Raw genomic sequence first — 8,731 nt, 5'->3', positions numbered from 1 at the left:
AAATTCATATCTTGAATAAAAGTCAAAGTGACTGAATCAATGTTAAATAAACATAAATAGGAGAATAAAAAACCTCAAATATCATATAAAATCGACAAAATAGGAATATTGCCAAGATAATTAATATCAAATAGAGATAACTACCTCCTGTCTAAGCGGGGTGAGAGGATACCATTCTTCTGGGGAAGGGAACAATGGTCTGACCACATAGGTGTGCGAGGCGCCGCTAATGCAAAGCGGGTATAACCTCAGAGGATAGAGACTACCCCGAGCCTCTTAAAGTAGTCTATGAGGAAAGTCTCTCAACTTTATATAACATAAAGAAAGAACAACATATAGTACAAACATAAATCTCAAACATAGTTTCACAATATATAATTGTCCATAATCAACTGTGTGTGTAAAAGATTAACATTTACTCCTCTCTCTAAGGCTAAATTATTCTTCTGTAGTTAGTAATACTTCTCTATCTATTATTTATTATTATTTTACTTTTAGTTTTTCATTTAAAACTAGTAGCTAAAAATAAAAATGAACAGCGTACAGTGAAAGACTTGATTATAATAACAAAAACTCATCCCTTTTCAATCTTTAAGTCATGAATAAGGTGGTTCTAAATATCAATCATCTCGCACTGCAGACAATGTTGCAATGATTAATTTGTGACTTTTCATGAAGAGATATATCCTAGAAATATACCAACTGACCCATATCCTTACAAGAACAAGCTGGTTCAAAACCCAAGAACAATGCGGAAATGTTTATCAGGAAATTGCAAATATTTAACAGTATGTCTAGCTCCCAAAGTTTAGATAGTATAATAGTATAAGGTGGTCAAAACTCTAGACCATCAGGGCCCTCCGAACAAGGCCGAATAAATAAAATAAAGGTTTAGAAATTGTTGAACCTAAGTTATTGTATAAAAAACATTGTCCTTTCAAAATTAATTCACATAAATTGTGTATGTGATTTTGATTTTTAACGTAGCTTTAACAATTTTTCAGTCGTATCGGTACGATGTCTGCAGTGTGGCATTGTACATTGATGCCGCAGACATGTATCATGATGTCCCACCCATCCACATTATCCTGACACCAGGCTGGCCAGTCCTAACACTTTTCTCTTAATGCTGAGAGCCAAGCGAGACAGCTGTAAGTACCATTTTTGTAAGTCTTTGGTATGACTCGGCCGGGGATTGAACCCACGACCTCCCGCATCCGAGGCGGACGCTCTAACCACTAGGCCACCGGAGCGGTAATTCACATAAAGTGGTTACAGCTCAAAACTATTAGGTCAAGCCGCTAAAGATGCCAAATTTTATAACAAATTAAAACTCAAAATAAAATAAATGAGAGGGTCAACGATTAAATATTTTTTAATTAAAAATCTATTTCATTACCCATTTAAAAACAAACAAAACACCCCCTCTTTTTCCCTTTAACCAAATTAGACAACTAAAACAGCACAGAGATTCAATCTTTGTTCATAATTTGCGGCAAGACAACACCTTTAAATTTCGGACCAAGGGGATTAAAATTCAATCCAAGATTAAAGAGTACGTCGGAATGACCATCCAGCCCCTTTTACATGTGCGTTCTTAACCGGACATGTTAATGCGAAGTGTGCGGTGCACAAATCAACGTATTCGGAAGATTGGTTCTTATTCCATCCAGTACAATGTACTAAGCAGCATACTTTGTAGGTATTAAATCGACGTACGTGATCGTATGGCCACACACGAAGTTATTTAAGACCTATGAGTCAGTCATTCACATCATTCGTCTTCAGACCAGTTCGAGAACATTGTAGAGTGGGAAAGTTGCAGGAAGCAGTGGATTTGATGGTAGGATTGCTGGAGTTCCTGGAACAAGTTAAGGCTCACTGTTACACCCTAGGCTGTGTTCGCCTGGAAGCAGTTGCTCTTCAAACAGCAAATAACCTTATCAAAGAAGTAATAGCAGAGGAAGCAGAAATGATTAAGACGTCTTTTAGGAGTGGAGAAAAGAAGGAGCATCAGAATAAAGAAAGAAACTTTCAGCTCAACAAAATCCAGTAGGTAAAAGTCCAGGACAAATTTAGAAAACTGAGCCATCCATTTTGTATCCTGAATGAGGAGAGTGACAAACGGATTGTCTCCACGAAACCATCGTGGAAGAAATTGTGGGAAAACAGTGGACAGGGACAAAGAAGAAGAAGTAGAAGAAAACCTAAGGTCCTTTTTAGAAGCATCCTTATATCTAAATAAGATGTACAACTCAATCATTGCAATTTGTGTTTTTCTATGTTGTTTTTGTGTTTGTGTATTTGTTAGCATTACCACGCCCTTTTGACCCTATAAACACCACTACCATAAAAACACATTCCGTATAAAAGACATGATCGCTTTAATAATATATTTTCCCACATGTAATACCTCATTTTAACCTAAATAATATGATTTGACCCCTAATCACTCATTGCAACTACTACCACGCCAGCTTACACCACTCATCACTGAACGGCATTGTGAACATAATAAATATATGATTTTCCTAATAAATCAGGAGTTAATTTTTTAGTGAAATATGTCCAAATCTAACACAAATTTCATAGCCAAATCGAATTTAAGCGAAAAAGAATATCTAAATAAAGAAGTTTTTTTTCCTTCCAAGTAAAATTCTAGATCCCATTGTGAATCTATGCTAAAATCCATAAGCGAGATGATCTCCTGCGAGTCCCAATTTATAATTACAGAAAAACTATTACGCATCAAATGCGACTATTAATTTATCTGAGTATAATACACTAGGCAATCACCGATCCCTCGGGTTTTCCTAGCATTTAACGGTGGGAAAACATCCCATCATCTAATTGACTTTTAGTAAACGAGTAAATACATTATTTTATTTTTGGTGCAAACCCACATAACTTGACAGCAAATGTAATACCACTGTCACCGTGATAATACCACAGCTTCATATTTATGTAAATAATACCAATTCACGGGTAACAATGAGGTTCAAAATCTAATTTACTTGTCAATTAATGAATAAAGTTACATGCTGTAATTTTGTCTATAAACTGTGACAGTCAATATTAGACTACTCTCACTTTCATATGACCTCTACTTCATCGCTTCATAATCAGATTAGATATAATGTTTGGTTGATATATCTATCTACATCCTACCTACCTACCTATCTATCTATCTATCTATCTATCTGTATGTATGTCTGTCTACCTATCTATCTCTCTCTGTCTGTATGTCTGTCTGTCTATCTATCTAGTTTGCTAGCAAAATGTCTATATATATATATATATATATATATATATATATATATATATATATATATATATATATATATATATATATATATAGAGAGAGAGAGAGAGAGAGAGAGAGAGAGAGAGAGAGTAAATAGGCAGATTAAAATGAATATGAAGAAAGAACTAGATTTAAAGGTTTGAAAATAATCCACCCACAGGACGAATTATAATCTGATGAAACATTGCCATTATATATATATATATATATATATATATATATATATATATATATATATATATATATATATATATATATATATTTAGTAAGTAGATGTCATGGGTTCAAATCTTACAAAGTCGAAATTATTTGAGCTCCTGATGGGTCACGGAGAAAAATGTTTATTCAGAACTTAAATCACTTATCACAATGAAAGCTTCCTGGTAAATATTTAATACGAGTATCAAAACCACGAAATATCATTTAAAGTTCATTGTTACTTAGGTTTTCTTCTTAGGTGGGAACATATATTTAATTTGAATGATATTAGTGTTGAAAACACTGTGTTATTAATCATTTGCTATTCCTCCTAAACCGATCCTTAACAAACATCTGTAATTTGATGCATAACACTCTAACCCCGTCAGATAAAGAAGATGTCTTCCATAAATACCTGCTTGTTGGAAATGAGTGTGTTGAAAGTAGTATTATTACTGTGTGGTTATGCTGCTGCTGACAATATCAGTTGTCTTACAATCAATTAATTACGTTTATTTCCGTTTGAAACAGGTACGGTCATTGTATTGCAACTCAACTGGAATCGCGCAGATCTCCTGAACAGATCGATATTCGAACCGGCAATACCATACATATTGTTATCTGGACCCTTTTAAAGCCGTTAGACAAACACACAGATTTAGGAGATGACTATGAAAATCATAATTTCCATTCTGTTGATGACATCTAACATGTTTGCCTCAAGCAACCTTTCTGACAGTGTGTTCAGGGTGTTCAAGGATTTCGTCATACTGACTGAGAACAACAATACATTTCATGCAAGGTCCAACGTTGCATGCCTTGTGGATTGTGGTTGGTCCACCGACTGCATAGGCCGAAGTTACAAGAACACCACCAGTGAGTGCTTGATATCGATGGTTCCCTGGTATGGAATTATACAAGCAAAGGTGGGATGGATTTCAACGCTTAAGCCTTTTTTTAAAGGTAATTTTCTTAGACATTCATGTCGGAAAACTCTTAAATCTAATTATATGGTTTCCTAGAAATGAAAAAAAAAATTGTCTGTCCTTCATCATGGAAATATTTTCGACTCATGAAATCAAGCTGAACGAAATTGACCCTTCTGAAAAACAGAAATACTCTGCATCCTTATTTGCTTATTTATATTACTGGTATATTCATAAACATATTGTTCAAGTTATATAAGAGTTGAACTGACTTTAATATAAGGTCTCTCTATTTGTCCTACTCATTTGGTCAATATTTTCTCCGGCCACCAGGTTCTGCACTGATTCACAAATAATTGGGGATCAAATTGGTTGGCGGTACATTGGAATCTCTCCGATGTTATAGTTGGTTGACAAATCTAACCATCGGCCTATTTCTCAGTTCTTATTTTTTTATTTATTTATTATAGATATGCAATAAACAATGAGCCAGTCTACCATGTAGGCCTCAACACGTACTCAATTGGTATTTGTAATATATTTCCTGATCGACACACAAGACAATACATTTTGATGACATAAAACCAAATGCATACTCTCTAGGAGACACAAATAAATTAATTACAACAATAAACTAAAGATTACTACAAAATCGGTTTTTCAAAAGTTAACAAAATAAGCCACAATTAAGTTTTCACAAACACCCGCTTGTCTTTTAAAAATTCAATAATTTACCCCCACGATACAAAAAAAAGTTTTCAGAAATACCGTACCCTTTACAATTTTTAACTACGATTCCTGGCTCATCCATACTTCCCATAATGTTCAATTCCTGTATAAAAAAAAGACTTAACTGAAAACCCGTGGCACTATACTATTATTTATATTTGTGTCATTCTTCTGCATTATATTTTGAGCTTTGCAAACTTGGCTCTAGATGCAACATATCATACGTAGCCCTAAAAATCAAAGGCATAAAAGCTATGATTATGATTTATTCGTCTCCTACGTCTCTATCAACCAAATATCAGCAGTTACTCATCGTGGTCCGATTAATAATTGACAGTTATCATCAATCGACAATTAGCATTTGATCGTCGTCACTGAACCAGTTTTATACGAGGCAGTGTCAGGACCGGAATCCATTACATGTTACACATCCGGAATCCAAGAGCGTGTAATAAGTTTGACCGCGTACACACGTTGTTGTATCACGATGTGTAAACTATCTTCAAAGACGATTATAAATACATTTCTATATAATAAATATGATGTAATTAATGTTCACATATTTCCAAGTTTAGCGCCATTCTTTTACGATAATGATAATTACGGTCAATGACAAAATGCGCGACACCATAAATAGATGATAATTGTGACCAATTATGCGAAATAAACTAGCATTGCATTAATAGTTGACAATGTTATAATTCAAGCCATATAGAGAGTAATACAAATATGGTAATGATTCGCAAGTAGTTTATGTATCAACATTTAAAGTAAAAATCAAGCCTGTAAGACTTTTTAAAAGACTTTTAATGAAATCACTGCCACATTGAAATAAACTCGACTGTAAACTATACAATGATACACAGTCAGCAAAATGATAATGTTGGTCTCGTTACTGTCTTCAAGGACGGTCATTTAGATAAACATGGTCTCAGATTATGTGACCACTCAGAAGATGCCCGAGACACCCGTGTATCGGAACCAATCGTTATAGCTAGACCTTCTTCTAGTGGAAATAGGACGGTTTTATTATACATATCTCCACTAGAATTAACAAATTAATATCATACAGACGGAATTTAAAAAAATAGTTTTCGTGTGTAATGCATAAGGGTTTTAAGTCTTACTCTGATGTGTTACTCCGCTAAAAGTATACATCTTTATTACGGAGATCGTCAGGCGTAGAGGATAGATGCTATAGAAAGATGAGAACAGAACAAAACTTTTATTAAAAAAAGTACATCTTAGGTCACACAAAGGTGGCATTTGAGAATCCCACAACATCACTAACATATGGAGATTAAAATCATCACAGGTCAACATTTACAACCAGAGCAAGAATAAATATTCGGACATAATGTGCAATCATTTGGGTAGATAAATGTAACATTGTTCTGATAAGATAAAATTACTCTCATGGGTGAAAAACAAAAGTTGGTAGCGGGAAACAAAATTTTATAATTGTGAAGTATGGAAATTGTTTGTACCCGCTAATAACACAAATGTTATGATATTGTCTTTATTATTGCGGTAAAAAATTTGGCACAGCTGTGGAGAATTGGTGGCAAATAAGTTTTGTAACTTACGAAAAGTATTCGTGCCCGATGTCATTTTTATCACAATGATTACATTTTCTTTCATGAAACGGTGTATATTCCCATCAACCAGTTTCAATGGGGAGTCTATGATTAGAAGTCTTGAATTTTATAAATGGAAACGTAACAAATATAAGTAGGTTTCCATATTCAAATATTCTTTAAAACGATAGTACAAATTTCCTTTGAATGATAAGGCTACCGATGATTGACATTCCTGAATGTAGAGGTCTTAAATGTTTATGTTTATCACGTGTCTTGTTCCTTCAGATTATTAATGGTTATGACTCTATGGTCAGAAATAAACTAACAGAAAAACCCCAAAACCAAGACGTTTAAAACGTAACAAAGAATTTAATCATCAAATTCATAAATGAAAATGTGAGAATTGACAGTATTATAATGTGAATCCAGAATGATCCTGATAAAGTTCTCTGAAAGTACTAAATGAATACAAACTTCAGTATACATTTCAAAACCGGAAATATATTGATCCGCCAAAAATTGTGACGTTGTCAAGATAGCATCGTCCAGAACTCCTTCGAATAATTCACGACTGTTCCAGAATAATATTATAGTGCAAATAACGAGTACTCCCTAATTCCACAGAACGGTCCAAACAAACGTTTGTCCTCTCGAATAATATACAAGTACAGCATAAAACACGCCCGCAGGCTTACAACTGTAATACAAGAAATAAGGATGACTCCAAAATTAATCTGATTGCTCTGCCCTCTCATTATACACATCTATTATTACTACTATTATTTCACAAACATAAAAATTCCGATCATTCTGATAATTATATCAATAGGTTTAAAAATACATTTTTGCTCAATGTAAACCTGACAGTAGTTTGGGATGCGAATATGTAAATTTTGTCCTTAGTTTAAAACTTTGAAATCTGACGGCGGAACATAAACGACCCCAAAATAAACGCCTTCGTAAGTTTAAAAACTAGTCTCCTCTAATTAAAACCAAACTGTGTAATCTGATTTAGGTTGAATGATGCTTTTTAAAGGAGAAATATAATTCTTTACAATAAACAAGAAAAAAAAAAGATGAAAGAAAACAACAAAATAAATAAATATTTAAAAAAAATACAACAGAAATAAAACCACCCGACCCTTTGCTCTTGCGGAGATAAATTTGCTTTCAACTTTTAGTCCAATAAGTTTAACCACTCAATTCAATTATATCACAATTATCTACCATTGTTCCACAAATACAAAAATATCATAATTTTGGAGGAGTTGACAAAAATCAAGATACTTAATATGAAATGAATCTTGCGTTTTATTTGACATTGATGCAGAATCACCGTGTTCGTTATTTTAACACTCCGAGTACTCGTAAATGGTAATCGATGCGCAGCGGTCTGGGTCACCGTCAGAATTCTCTGGCGGTTTTTCGGAAGTTTTTGCCTGTTCTTTCTCTGGCGGTTGAATCCGTAAGTTATACAGATTCTTTCGACGATATTATTCCGAGACCCGTTTCCTGTAGTATCTGCGATAGTTAGTGGTGTCATCTGCTGCATGTCAACATCACACTCCAAAATTCCTCTCTTCAGATCGGACATCTTTGAGTAAGACGGTTCCAGTTGCCACAGCTTGTTGTATGTCATCATCATAGTCATCTATAACTTCCCTTGTTTCAGAATCTATCTCTACATCCAAGATAGTTTAAATACGTCGACAGTCAATGCAGTCTATGCGTGGAGGAAACATACCACCGGCTGAAGGCAACATCGTTTTTTTTATTTAATTGGGTCGCACCATCGCCATGTCAATTTATTTTTCTATATTAATGTTCAAATGGGACGCTGGTTTCGAGTGAATGTGGAAATCGACAGTAAATCTGAGCTGGGGTTATGGATTGAAGTTGATTACATACTCTTGAGCGGTTTGTGCATTCCTCTGAGAGATTACCGTTCTGAGTAGATTGAATTACGCATCCTAGGCTTTAGGATTGCCCTAGGT

Source organism: Sinohyriopsis cumingii, chromosome 1, assembly GCF_028554795.1.
Source record: "Sinohyriopsis cumingii isolate HCF-2022 chromosome 1, ASM2855479v2, whole genome shotgun sequence".
Lineage (NCBI taxonomy): Eukaryota > Metazoa > Mollusca > Bivalvia > Unionida > Unionidae > Sinohyriopsis > Sinohyriopsis cumingii.
Note: the sequence above shows the minus strand (reverse complement) of the source record.